The sequence below is a fragment of the Gorilla gorilla genome, chromosome 4 (genome assembly GCF_029281585.2).
Source record: "Gorilla gorilla gorilla isolate KB3781 chromosome 4, NHGRI_mGorGor1-v2.1_pri, whole genome shotgun sequence".
In the NCBI taxonomy this organism is placed as follows: Eukaryota; Metazoa; Chordata; class Mammalia; order Primates; family Hominidae; genus Gorilla; species Gorilla gorilla.
Genome location: NC_073228.2, coordinates 144,035,387 through 144,050,155, shown reverse-complemented (window position 1 = coordinate 144,050,155; position 14,769 = coordinate 144,035,387). Strand labels below are relative to the sequence as shown.

At 45.2% G+C, this 14,769-nt stretch overlaps 1 protein-coding gene across 5 annotated transcripts in view; it reads right to left on the bottom strand.

Annotated features, from left to right (window-relative positions):
- Positions 1–13,361, bottom strand: part of CYSTM1 (cysteine rich transmembrane module containing 1) — a 68,528-nt gene extending 55,167 nt beyond the window's left edge. Inside the window, exon 1 of one of the 5 annotated variants that reach the window (XM_055389179.2) lies at positions 13,254–13,361. The gene's annotated coding sequence lies outside the window, so the exon portion shown is untranslated. Of the gene's footprint in view, positions 1–12,241; positions 12,263–12,528; positions 12,646–13,171 lie in introns of those variants that run through there. The other 4 variants (XM_019028033.3, XM_031011017.2, XM_055389180.2 and 1 more) reach the window with 4 other exon arrangements.
- Between the last annotated feature and the right edge of the window lie 1,408 nt (positions 13,362–14,769).

Genomic DNA, 14,769 nt, shown 5'->3' with positions numbered 1-14,769 from the left:
ACCTATACAGTCAGAAAAAGATTAAGTTTTCTTAGTGCTTTCAGATATATATCCATGCTGCCTGCCATTTTTAATAGCTAGAATGCCACTTTAGCTGGGCTCAGGGCTCATGCTTATAATGTCAGTGACTTGGGAGGCTGAGACAGGGGAATCACTTGAGGCCAGGAGTTCAAGACCAGCCTGGTTAGGGTAACATAGTGAAACCTTGTGTCTACCCTCCCCGCTTCCCCCCGCAAAAAAATTAGCAAGCTGTGGTGGTATACATAGTCCTAGCTGCTTGTGAGGCTGAGGTGGGAGGATCACTTCAGCCCAGGAGTTTGAGCTGCAGTGAGCTATGATCATGACACTACACTCTAGTCTGGGCAACAGAACAAGAAAGACCCTGTCTCTAAAAAAAAAATAAGTTAAAATTAACAAATATTTTTAAAAATGCCACTTTAAACCTCCTATTCACTTCTGATATACCAATTTGCCTTCTCATTACTTATTTTCCTCTTGTTAATGATCTACTCAAAATCTGCTCTTCACTGCTTTTTAAGGTGATTTTTGTAGTTGCAATTTTTTTTTTTTTTCACAAGACACTTTGGTTCTCTAAGGTCTTCAAATGTTTTCTTTCTGCTTCAAACCAAAAAGTCACTTGGTTGGGTACCAGACTTGGGGTAAAAAACCAAATTCTTTTGGTTACATACAGACTTCTCTATCTTGGAACCCTTCTTATTATCAAAGCCTAAAGTCATGCTTATCCTTATGTCCTTCAATTTATCTTTCTTGGTAACTTATAAAATTAAAGTTTAAAAACATGAGAGCAGGGCCAGGCACCATGGTTCACACCTGTAATCCCGGCACTTTGGGAGACCAAGGCAGGTGGATTGCTTGAGCCTAGGAGTTTGAGACCAGCGTGGGCAACATAGTGAGACCTTGTCTCTATAAAAAATAGGAAAATTGAGCTGGGTGTGGTGGCATACATCTGTAGTCCCAGCTACCTGGGGGAGACTGAGGTGGGAGAATCACTTGAGCCTGGGAGAGTGAGGCTGAGGTGAGCCGTGATCACACCACGGCACTCAAGCCTGGGAGACCGTGCAAGACCTTATCTCAAAAACAAAACAAAACAAACAAACAAAAACTATGAGAGCAGATCTTACCCTAGAGACCTCAGTGTCTTTTTTTTTTTTTTTAACTTCCCATTAGCTGTTTTTTTAACAAAACCTTTGTAAATAGACCACTTTACATTCTAAGTCCCTCAATATGTCTTGACTCTCACATCTATAATTTTGGGTGCGGTTTGTTCAGGTAAAAAAAAAAAAAAGTTTTAGAATTACTGAGGTGTTTGTTTATTTGTTTGTTTGTTTTTTGAGATAGAGTTTCACTTTGTCGCCCAGGCTGGAGGGCAGTGGTGCGATCTCGGCTCACTACAACCTCTGCCTTCCGGGTTCAAGCGATTCTCCTGCCTCAGCCTCCAGGGCAGCTGGGATTACAGGTGTGCACCACCATGCCTGGATAATTTTTGTATTTTTAGTAGAGATGGGGTTTCACCATGTTGGCCAGGCTGGTCTTGAGCTCCTGACCTCAGGCAATCTGCCCGCCTGAGCCTCCCAAAGTGCTGGGATTACAGTGTAACCCACCACACCTGGCCTAGAATTACTGAGTTTTATACTGCCGTATCATCTCTGGTTTAGAGTTTTCATCAAATTTTGGCATTGACATATTAGTTTATTCCATTCACACAGTCATTTGTTCATCCATAAATACTTATAGGAGCATCAACTATAACCCAGTACTACTGGGTTCCAGGTGCTGCTGAGATAATGGTAAGCAAGAGACAGTTCCTATTCAGGGTATGAGAGAGACAGACAATAACACCAGCAATCACAAAACCAAGCGAAGATAGAGGAAGCAGAGCGTACTGTAAGCTCAAAGTAGAGACAACTAATTACTCAGGGAAGTCAGAGAAAGATTCTAATAGAAGTGATGATCACATGACTAAGCATAAACAGAAATTCGTATTACTCCAAATTTCATACTCTGCAGAGGCAAGAATCTGTGAGATGTTTCAGAGAAAAAGCAAAGCACATTTGAGGAACTGACTAGGTTCTAATGGCTGAAGCACACTTCACGGGATGAGGCCAAAGGGTCAGCTCATAAACAGCCTTGCTAAGAGCAGACTTCTAGGTTTGCTGCATCTTCCTTTTCTATCGTTATTCTTTATTTCTTTTAAAAGGATTCATGTAACTTTATGTTTGTTTGTTGAATAATATTGACAAACTTAATAATTCACTTATTTCATATGTATTAAGTACCTACTACATATCAGGCCTAGAGCTGGAGATAAGAGGTAAAGAACTATATAGCTGGCTTGCTCCTCCCCTTCAGTATTGCTATTAATATAAATAAAATTATCACTTCCATTTGTCTGCTATTGCATCAGATGGAATATGCTGGAAGTTTTCCAAATTTTAAGGATATGGTGAAGGTAGTTTGACAGAATAGACAAAACTTACTTTGGGAGGTCCAGAAGGCAGTTACCTCAAAGTGTTACACAAGTTACTAAAACTGAAGTACAAGTAGAAGCCCAAATGACTCCCCAATCGGAAGAGTCATACCACACATACTTGTGAATGTACAGTGAGCAGAGGTAAGAAATGATGGTCTCAAATCTTAAACCCAAGGCCAAAGTCACAACAATAGGCATTCCAGAACTGTAGGCCTTCTCCTAGGAAGAACTTGCTCCTGATATGGACACTTTAACACAGGAGCCCCAGGGGGACAGCAATAGTAGGGATTTACATTTTTAAAGATGGTAGCAGTGCTCCCAGTAACAGTGCAACACCAGGAGACCTCTGATAGTCAGCATAACGTGGACAAGATATTTCTTTTTACGACTTGCTCAGCATTTTAAACACATTGCTGGGTATTGCCATTTCCTAAATTGCTCTTCTTTTAGGGACAGACTGGAGGAAGACAACCTGCAGTATTACTCCATTATTGTCCCAATACTGATTCTGGTCTCAACCTCCCAAATATCATTAGCCATCCCCTACCTCATTCAATATCTCTTGTTTGCCACAGAGTTTTACCAGGCCCTGAGCTATTCTCATATAGTCAATGAATGAATAAGTATTAGAACGTATCTTTTGTATCAACATTTTGGCTGTGGCTTCACAATAGCCCCTCTATGGAGTACAAAATGATACACAGCTCAGATATGGGACCTTTCGCTGAACAAGGGCATCAAAGTGCACATGGAAGGCAAAAACTAACAATGGATCATCTACCTCTGAAGGCCCTGGCCTAGAGTGATGAAGAGGTTCAGAGACTGTCTTATTTTCCTTTCTCACAAAAAATATCTGATATAAAAACCACACACTGCTTTTATAACTGAGTTCATATGAAGCTAAAAATCTACAAACTATTTAGTAACATAGTTTGCTAATGCCATTCAGATAATTGATTTAAGCCGCTATCCCCAACATTAAGATAACACAAAGATGTAAGTATTCTCAACTTGTCCTGATAGATTAGGAACAGCAAATTCTGAAAAGTCATACCATACCTACATTAATTATCCATAGTTCAGAATTATTTGAAAATGTGACTATAGTCAATCTTGTCTCCCTCCAATACTAAACTTGGTAGGTATATTTTAGCATTCTTCCAGACTTAGAGACTTTCTGAGGGAATTCAGAGAAGTTCCCTTCAACAGAGGATAACATATCATCTGCTAAAACCTTTCTCCATAAAGCTTTCTGTAAAGAACCTCTGGTTGGATCCAGGGCTTGGTGCTCTGTAAGATATAACATTTATAAACATTCCTGGGAAAAAAGACATTACTACCTGAAAATATCAACAACTAAAATGACCTATCCTTAGCCACCAGGTATTGGTGTCCCATTCCTCCCTAATGTTTAGAGCAGACAGCCTTTCTTTTTATAGCGGGTCTATCCTTTTTTCTTATAAACTCCTCAATAAAGACATATTTTTAAGTAAAACCCCAAATAAATAAATAAAAACACCCTATCCTTTGAACGAGCAATTCTACCTTTAGGAATTTATCTTACAGATATATACTAGTGCCAGCCGGTATGCCAAAAAAAAAAAAACCCAACTTTATACACATGCATATATATTAAATATAATGTTCATCAATATGAGAATGGTTAAATAAACCATGGTATTTCCAATCCATGGAACTGCTGCTATATGACCCTTCAGAAGAATAAGTTAGAACTACCTGTGCTGATATGAAAAAGCAGCAACATGGTGGGGAAAAAAGCAAATTGCAACACAGTGCATTCTATTACCCCATTTGGGTTTAAAAATAAACTTCTATTTCTAAACCTGAATAGATCACACAGTTACACTAATGAATACAATTATTGATTAAACTGTACATTTATATTATATATACTTTTTTATACATATGTTATATTTAACAATGAAAGTTAAAACTCTTGCTAATCATCTTTAGGTAAAGTAGCCACATGGCTTTTACAAGAAAATAATCAATTTTTTAACTCATTGAGCAGGAATGCCATGCTCCTAGATGCTTCCAACAATCCATCTAACCACATGGGAAGACAATTTGGTCCAGTTGCTACCTGGGAAAACCTAGCTTCAGGGCAGGATCCACAGCTGCAAATAGTCCTGTGGGTTCCAGGCTAACCTCACCCAAGGGCTCCTTCTCCAGCCTTCATTCATCATGTATGGTTCTCTGCAAAAGCCAGAGGACTGCCTGGATGCAGTACTCCCCTCTGCATTCAGCTTATGGAAGGGTCCCCACAGGTGAGCCTCAGCCCCTTGTCTAACGGATCCTGGCATTGTCAGCAAACCCTGATTATAATACCTTCCCCATACTGCTGGGACCCCCATATGGGGGAGAAGCACATCCAGCCTCACCCAACCACTCAGTTCAGGGACTCTGGTCACAGTACCCCACCAACACTGCTATCTGAAAGCCAGTAGAGAAATGAAGGTTGGCTTCTCCTCAGAAAAATAGGGTAGGGATCTCTGAATTACATCTGGTCACTGGGACATATAGGACAGCATTATAATTGGAACTTCAAATAGTCAACCCTCAAAGTGAGAATGGAGAGAAAATGGGGCCCAGCAAGAGAGAGGCTCAAAAGAGAGGGCAGCATTGAACAGAAGGGAAAGGAAAAGGGAAGAAAGCTGTGAACACAGATAGTGAGTTGGGGAATTGAAAGGAGCGGTTAGGGCATGGAGAGAGAGAAAAGGGAAGAACTCTGCCCCCTGCCAAGTTGAGAGGACACACTAGAAAGGGACAGGTCCATCCCTCCCAACAAGCCTGATAAGGCCACTTCCCAGGCCAGGTCCCCTGCCAGCCCAGCCCCTGAAAGACAGGCTCTGCCTGCCTCCTCCCAGAGCATTAGATTAGGCTTTGTGGGAAAGTTGAAATCTTGATGGTTTAGAAAGAGGCCCCTACAGCTTAACGTGCTGGCAATTTAACTAGGCGCTCCTGGTTCCTGATGAATACCAAGCCAGCCTGGCTTTGCTCCATCATGAAAGCACGCTCTCCTGACCCTCTGAGGGAGCAGCAGCTCAGTCAGCACTGCGGGGTGGCTCTTAATGGACAACAGTGAATTTCACATCAAACCAGGAAGTACCACTCGTGCCTATCATGTGCTGCACCCTAAGAGACCATACAACCCAGGGCAGCTCACCCTCCCCCTTTCTTCTGTTTTCATAGGATTCTTAAAGGAATAGGCTTTACGGACAATGAAGATTGGGGGAAAAAAATTCTAGATGATAACTTCAGTTTCTATCGTTAGCAACATCCACAAACAGTTCTCTATATGTGAAAGGAACTCAAAGTAGTTTGGGTTATTGATGAGTTAAAAAAAAATAGCATCCCTCCTGCCCCCCAAGAAAGATCTGAGTTTCCCAGGAGAATCTGAGTTTTCTAAGAGCACGCTGGCACAGAAAGAACAATGTAACACGGCATCAATGAAGCCACACCCCTGGCAGAGGGCCTAGAATTTAATATAGTATACAGCCTCACCACCACTCAGGCCTCTTTTTGGCAAACTTCAGATCAAAACAGAAGTGGTTTCACATTGCATTTACCTCTTGTTACCTCCTAGATTCTTCATTCTGTGGCCTTCCTAGTATCATAGAACCACACAAGTTTTAGGAAAAGATAGGATTGAAGGGGCCCTCTCTGAAGGCCTGCCTACTCCAAACCATCCTACCACCCATCTACTGCTGCCTGAAAAACTCACTATTAGTGAGTCATATCTTTGGGTAAAGGCTGTATTGCCCCAGGTGGGATATGTGGAACTTGGGGAACATGGACAAACAACTTCAATAATTTATACCTTCTATTTGTGACAGGTGATGTAGTAGTTATCAGTTTAAGGCAATGATATCGTTTCCCTTTTAAACAAATTTTAGGGTTTTAAAAAATGGGTCAACTTTAAGAAGAATGTTAAACAACAGTACAGATGACAATAAAGATAAGACAAAAATCATGCAGGGGAACACAAATGAAGTGTGAAAAACACTAGGGTTTCCACTTTCAAGACCCTCCCTTTAAATACAACTACCCGGCCGAAGGTGGTGTCACACGCCTGTGATCCCAGCACTTTGGGAAGCTGAGGCAGGAGGATCCCTTGAGGCTAGGACTTTAAGAACGGCCTAGTCAACATAGCAAGACCTAGTCAACATAGCAAAAAATACAGACGGGGGTCCTGCTATCTTGCAGTGGCAGTGGCCCCCGTGGCTCTTGCAGGTGCAGCGGCTCATGCAGCAGGATTGCCTGAGCTCAGGAGTTTGAGACCAGCCTGGGCAACATAGTGAGACCCCCATCTCTATGAAATATAAATAAAAAATTAACCAGGCACAGTGACATGTGCCTGTAGTCCTAGCTACTCAGGAGACTGAGGTGGGAAGATCATTTGAGCCCAGGAGTTTGAGCCTGCACTGAGCTATGATCATGCCATGCACTCCAGTCTGGCAGATTGTGCCTAAAGCAAAATAATAATCAGTAAATAAATACAATTATCCCTCATTAGTTTCTCACACAGCCACCACCAGACATTAAAGGCCACCAAAAATTGGTTCAACAAAGTTAGCAGAGCCAGAAGGGTGCAGAAACTGCGATCAAAGATTAGATTGGCTTTAGAGAGGGTGGTGTTGGGGAGGAAAGGCTGTTAGTGGGGAAGAGGCAGAAGGGCAAAGTCTGGAGTGTCCAGGAAGCTAGTGGCAGCAGGAAAGCACTAAGTATTCAACTTAACAATAAGGGCTCACAGAATAGCCACATTCTTACAAATGTCCCCCTCTTCACACACTTTCTCCCCAACTGACTCTGCCTAAGATTCTGAAACTGAAAGCTGACCAGTAAAGTACTGCGTGCAGCATTAAACGTTTAACGTGGCAGAAGTCTAGCACCATTTCCCAGGTCTTCCTCTCCCCAAATGTCTTTGTAGTTCAACTGTTTCCCATCCCTACTTTTCTCTGAATAAGAAGCATGCCTAGATAGTTTTCAGTTATGATGTTTTCTGAGCCAATGCTCTTGAGACTGGCTAATGATTCTTTAGTACAAATAATCAGGAAACTAGTGATAGGCACCTCTGAATAAGGCATTTACTCTTCAGTGAGTAAATTCAGGTAGATCAAACCCTCCTCCCACCATGACCATCAATATTCTCCCTTAAACCATTTAATGAAAAGAGTTTAGAAAAATATAAATCATCTGTTGTTTTGGCAAAGTCATACCACAAGCTTGCTGCCCACAGAGACTGGATTCAAACCATTTGTCTCCTTTGCTTTAGATGTGAGGACCTACCCAGTTTCCAAGATCTGACTTGGAGGCCTAAATCAATAATAATATTCCACATACATCTCCTAAAAGCTATAAAGGAATCATTCCAAGCTCACTTCCTTTTGAAGACTCCTTTGTGTAGTGCCCAAAATGGTGTGAACATTTTTGGTTGTAAAGTGGGAGGGTCAGTTTATGTTCAATTCCCTTGCTTTATACTACTGCTGTTTAATTGCTGACTCCCATTTTATAGCCAAGCCAATTAGTAGCCTTGGCCAAGCGTGAGGAGCTTGGAAGCCTGAAACATGGCACTCAGCTAAGCCTACAGAAAACAGAAAGCCTTTTCTGTCAGAATTTCCCTCATGAGAGAGAGCTTGACCTGGCCAACAAATGTCAGAAGTCTAAAAGATGGATGTTGTAGTTCAGTACGTAGTGTCCCTGGGCACATCAGCAAGCACTTGAATCCTACTAGATTGAGTGACAGGACTGGTGGCCTGACACAGGTGAGGGAAATTTTAAAAGATGACTATTTCACTCCTCATCCAATTTAGCGAACAATCTTACTCCCTTTTGTCTCTGACCAGCTTAATAACTTACTCCTTTGAGGGCTGTGACACTTTCTGATAATACTCTTGCTGTTAAAAAAGATGCTGGGTCATAGGCTGCCAGTTCCACAGCCTTCTGTTACTGGTTTACTCCAGGCACTCCAAAAAAAGCCAAGACCAGGTTAACAGAGAATAAAAGAAAAAAGAGAGTGAGGCTGGGCGCGGTGACTCACGTCTGTAATCCCAGCACTTTGGGAGGCTGAGGCGGGTGGATCACCTGAGGTCAGGAGTTCGAGACCAGCCTGGCCAACATGGTGAAACCCCGTCTCTACTAAAAAATACAAAAAATTAGCCAGGCGTGGTAGTGCATGCCTGTAGTCCCAGCTACTCGGGAGGCTGAGGCAGGAGAATCGTTTGAACCTGGGAGGCAGAGGTTGCAGTGAGCTGAGATCGTGCCATTGCACTCTGGCCTGGGAGACAGAGCAAGACTCTGTCTCAAAAGAAAAAAGAAAAGAAAAGAAAGAAAAAAAAGAGTGAACAATCTGAGCTTTACTATTTATATATGAAATATAAACAGGAATTTAGTTAGCCTCAGGCTTCCAGATTTTTATTTTTATTTTTCAGACAGAGTCTCCCTCTGTCTCCCAGGCTGGAGTGCAGTGGCACGATCTTGGCTCATTGCAACCTCCGCCTCCTGGGTTCAAGCAATTCTTGTGCCTCAGCCTCAGACTTAGCTGGGATTACAGGCGTATGCCACCATGCTCAGCTAGTTTTTGTAATTTTAGTAGAGACAGGGTTTCGCCATGTTGGCCAGGCTGGTCTCGAACTACTGGCCTCAAGCAATCCACCCACCTCGGCCTCCCAAAGTGCTGAGATTACAGGTGTGGGCCACCGTGCCCAGCCATTTTTTTTTTTTAAGCGACAAGGTGTCATTCTGTCTCCCAGGCTGGAGTGCGGTGGCGTGATCATAGTTCATTGCAGCCTCAAACTCCTGGGCTCCAGCGATCCTCCCACCTCAGCCTCCTGAGTAGCTAGGATTACAGGCACATACCACATGCCCAGCTAATTTTTACAAATTTTTTGTAGCAATGGGGTCTCCCTGTGTTGCTCAGGCTGGTCTTGAACTCTTGGGCTCAAGCGATCCTCTTGCCTCAGCCTCCCAAAGTGCTAGGATTACTGCACCGGGCCGCAGATCTTGATTACAGGCTGATTAGTAACCAAGGAAAACCCCAGGAAAAAACAAAGCCAAACAAAACAAAAAACCAGCAGAAAGTCCAGGCATGGTAGCTCATGCCTGTAATCCTAGCACTTTGGGAGGCTGAGGCAGGCAGATTGCTTGAGCCTAGGAGTTTGAGGGGAGCCTGGGCAACATGTCAAAACTCCACCTCTACAAAAAACACAAAAAATTAGCTAGGTGTGGTGGTGCAGGCCTGTAGTCCCAGCTACTCAGGAGACTGAGTCGGGAGGATGGCTTGAGCCCAGGAGGTGGAGGTTGCAGTGAGCTGAGATTACACCACTGCACTCCAGCCCAGGCAACAGAGCCAACCCTGTCTCAAAAAAATTAAAAAAACCAAATCAGCAAAAAGGTCTTAGATAGCCAGGCATGGTCGCCTGTAGTCCCAGCTACTCACAGGGTTGAGGTGGGAGGATCACTTGAACCCAGGAGTTAGAGACCAACCTGGGCAACATAGCAAGCCCTGTTTCTGAAAAAAAAAAAAAAAAAAAAAAAAAAGGAAGGCCTTGAATAAGGCTTTTCCAAAAATTTAGAACTTCAAACTCTTTTAAAAAACTTTTATCACATCTCAAAATATACCATTCATCCAAGAATTAAAATATTCTGCTTTGGAGGAGCTCAAATTTCATATAAGCCTCTCATTAATTCTCCTTGGTACCTCTGTGAGGAGGTACTGACCCGCATTCAAGGTCAAAGAAAGTTTCCATGCCAAGAAAAGAGTGCCCTGCTCAAGGCCTTAGTTGACAAATGTGAGCTCAAAATGCTCCAGCCCATACCCCAGCCCTGCCTTTCACCTCAGCCCAGTCCCCCTTAAGAAAGAGCATTTCTATTAAAGGCCAGCCCTGTTGTTTATTATAGTTTGTATTTAGGGAAACACACTAACATTTTTTTCCTGACAGTAAAGTCTTAAGTTCTCTACCAATGAGAAAACTTGTGGGGGTGGCTGAGGTGAATGAAAGCAGAAAATTTCCAAAAACTTTTGGCCTACTTAACTGCCCTGACAGCACATAGTTATTTTGTTTGGGAAAGGAGGGGGTGGACTGTTTCTTTCCAAAGGAACCATAATTAGTTGGCCACTTCAAATAGTATCAAAGAGATTTGGAAAATACTTTTATAAATTTTTTAATGAGGCCAAGACATCTGATTTCCAGCGATTCTTAATATTAACAAGCTCCTGCAAAGCCCCTTAAAAATCACTATCATAATCTCTACCACTCAACAGGAACACGGGGAAAAAACTACTCTGGCCTTGTACACACTTCGGGGCTTCTTTTACAGAGAATGACTTCACTGATCTGACTGGAAGTCCCGTTTCCCCAGGTCTCACCCTGGATTTGCCCTCCTTTGAGTGCTGCACTGGTTTCTATATTTACGCACAAACCAGCTGCGGCCACCTTCCTTCGCAATTCCCAAACCTGCCTTTCACTGTACAGGATCCCTGGAGGTCCAATTCTGTTTTCTGGAGTCAAAGAAATACAAAATAAATTTCACTACCTCCCAGAAAACAGACGTTGGTAAGTTTCAATATAAAATAGACAGCTCTTGAACCCAGGAGGCAAAGGTTGCAATGAGCCAAGATCTCGACACTGCACTCCAGCCTGGGTGACAGAGCAAGACTCTGCCTCAAAAATAAACAAATAAATAAAATAAAATAGACAGCTGTGTATTTTTTGGTCCTAGCACCAATAAATTTCAGGGCTGGGAAAAATCATAAATTACCAAAGCATTCCTCTTCATATAACCAAAATATATTTTTCCTGTTGCTCAGGAAATTAAGACAAAACAGCCAACTAACACTTACGCAGCCTTACACTGAGAAACTCAAAGCTGGCAGGAAAGGACTAGAGATTTTTTTTTTTTTTTTGAGACAGAGTCTCGCTCTGTCGCCCAGGCTGGAGTGCAGTGGCGCAGCCTCGGCTCACTGCAAGCTCCACCTCCCGGGTTCACGCCATTCTCCTGCCTCAGCCTCCCGTGTAGCTGGGATTACAGGCGCCCGCCACCACGCCCGGCTTATTTTTTGTATTTTTAGTAGAGACGGGGTTTCACCGTGTTAGTCAGGATGGTCTCGATCTCCTGACCTCGTGATCCGCCCACCTCGGCCTCCCAAAGTGCTGGGATTACAGGCGTGAGCCACCGCGCCAGGCCAGGTCTAGAGATCTTTGATCTACAATCAACAAATAGTATGGGACTCCTTTCAGCGAATCCAGTGCCCCACATGAATGTTTGGATGCTCGTTCTCCTTTAATAACTTCCCCCTATTAAATCTCTTACCAGTCATTTGGGGTTTGGATTTCACCCTAGGGATACAAGGTGTTTGTAAGTCACTCTGAAACCTCTGAAGGGCAAAGTGTTGTGGACGCTATAATCTCCCTGCATACTGAGGGGGGCATAGCTCCCAACCAGTCATTAAATCCCGTCAAATGAGATACTCGAAAATGAGCTGCCCTTGGGTGGGTCCTTTCATAAAAAGGAATTTTAAAAAATCTACTAACATGGTTACTCCACAAAGTTTACATGTATCATATTGTATAAATCTATAAATATGTACAATTAGTTTTTGTTTAATTTCTAAAAATTTGCCAACAATGGCTGAAAAAGGCACCTGGCTGCCTGAGCCCCTACCCTTGTCGGTTACAAGTATTTCATAAGCAGGGTTTGAGGAATCCCATCAGAGAAGAGTGTTGTCACCTTTTTGCCGGAATGTCACACCAACTTCCTCAGTGTTCCCCCTACCCCAATCTAGCCAACGTTACAATGGCTCCCCACAGCACACAGTGCCTCTCAGGTGGGCACTCAAGGGTTCTTTCCTAATCCTCCCTAACCTAATTCTCCAAACTTTTTTTCCCCCAAAACAGCCCAGCAGACGGTCCAGTCAGTCCCCAAATCGTTTTTCCTCATGGTCTCCTTCCCCAAGGGTCCTCCCCTCCTTCTCTCCCCCCTGCAACCTCCACTGCTACCGGGAGATTAGTTCCCACCCGTCAGGACCCCGCTCAGATTTCACTTCCTCCAACAGGTCCGCTCAGATCCCAATCCACGGCTCTCAACAGCAGCCGGGATTCCTTTCCCCCGCAACGCCTTCTCTGAACACCCCGGCCTCCGAGCGCCGGCTTTGCGTTCCCTAGTTACTTCCAGTCACTAGTTACTTCCGCTCCGCTCCCACCCGCGGGACTCGCGACGTGCCCCCTGCCCCCGGCTGGCCCAGCTCGGAATAGGCAGAGCGCCTCAGAAATCGCAGCCCAAGGCGAGGAAATCCAGAAGCCTCCCGCAGACGTCCCCCGGGACGGGGTGTGGCGAGCCCCGCTCCGAGCCCGCAGACTCCTCGTGAGACGAGAACCGCAGCGACGCGGAGACCCTGTGAGTCCACCGCCGAGACGCGCGGCGCGGCGACCAGGAGCCCCAGAGTAGCCGCGGGGCGCCGGGAGGGATCCAGCTGGCGGCAGCAGCTTCCCTGCCTCCCTGCCCCTCCCCAGGGGCTGCGCGAACCCCTGCCTGAGCCAGGCCAGCCCAGGTGCCCGCCAGTTCTCAGGGCGCTCCCCGGGGAGCCCGGGGACGCGCCCTGTCCGTGCCTGATCCCCGCCCTGGTCCCAGCTGGGTCGGGGCAGGTCCGCTGCACCTCACCTCTCCTCTCCACGAACCGACTGGATAACGGTCGGGTCTGAACCTGAGGAGCCCGGACCAGCCCGCAGTAGACTTGCCGCACCTGTCTCAGAGCAAGTGAGGAGCAGCCGGGCGCCTGACGTCACGGCCGCCCCCAGCGCCGCGAACCGGGAGTCACCTGATCACCCTGGCAACGCGCGCGGGGCGGGGCGAGGCGAGGCTGGCGTCACAGCACGAGCCCCGCCCCCAACTGCTCGGCCTCCAGGCGCCGCCGGAAGCGCTCTCTTGCAGTCTGCGCAGTCGGGAGGCGGGGTCGGTCTCTGACTTCCCAACGTGGGCCTCCCAGCTGCGCGGGATACTTAGGACTCCCACAGGCGTCCCCCTCAGATTGGATTGGTTCTCCGAGACTCCACCCGATACCCCAACTCCGCTAGTTCAGGCGCCTGGGAGGCAAGACCAGCGTCCATGCGGAATCCTGCTCAGTGCGTGGCATGAGGGGTCGGCTGTGGGCTGCTGCCTCCTCGTGTCTTGTTGGTCCAGACCCAACTAGGGTTGGGGGCTTACTTCCCGAGTTGTACCTGAGCGGAATGGGGCTGAGGCTGATAACTGGATTGCTCTCTGGCTACTTTTCCCCATAAACCTTGCAACAAGTAGTCCCGCCAGTACTTTAGAGTGTAATGAGACTTCATTCACATCAGGAGGGGGAAGGGGGACAGAACCTTCTGTCCTGAAGGTTTCCTTCTTCTATTGCAACAGGAAGAGAAGTTACCGAAAAGCTCCCAGAGCAAGGCCTAGAATGAGCTTGCAAGTCCTACTTGCAAAAAAATTTTTATTTTTCATTTTAGAAATTGATTTTCTCTCCAGATTCCTCCCCTTGCTTGCTATTAGGTTGGTGCAAAAGTAATTGTGGTTTTTGCATTTTTTTAAATGGCAAAAACAGCAATTACTTTTGCACCACTCTAATATAATTATATGCCTACAACTTTTGTTACTCTCTAGGCTTCCCAGATAGACCATCAGCTTCGAAATCAAAATTTAACATCCCCTGGAGGTCTCAGTGTGAGAGTCACTGCCTATTTCACACCTTCACTACTTGCTGACTTTCATTTCAGTTTTACTCTCATCCCTGCACTGCCAAGAAGGTTTCATATGTATTGAAACCTTCCCTCTCAGAGTTTAGGATCTTAGACCAAGAAGTTAGTTTATAGTCAACTTCTTGTGAGCATCTTTTAGTGTCAGGCAATGGGCCATGGGCAGATTGAGATATGGTTCTCGAAGATCAAACGTGTATGGGTGGTATGTCTCACATTGAAGTACAACCTGTACTGTTTATTATGACTTAATCATTGTATTTAAGTGGCACTTTTTTATTTTCATACTTAAAAAAAGAAACTCATATAAGTGGGAAAGAAGACAGCTGTGAAAGGTAGAGAAGAACCATGGCTCTAGACAGAGCTGTACTAATAGGAGAGAAGAGATTGAAAATGTGAGCCCAGGTCCCAAGGAGCACAGAGGCATGGTCAGGAGGTTGGTAGGAACAGGACAGAGGCAGCCAGGCCTGAGGTGTTTGGCAGATCTGAGGAGGGCAGGGATAGAGGGTGAGGGGAGGACTGGGGCCA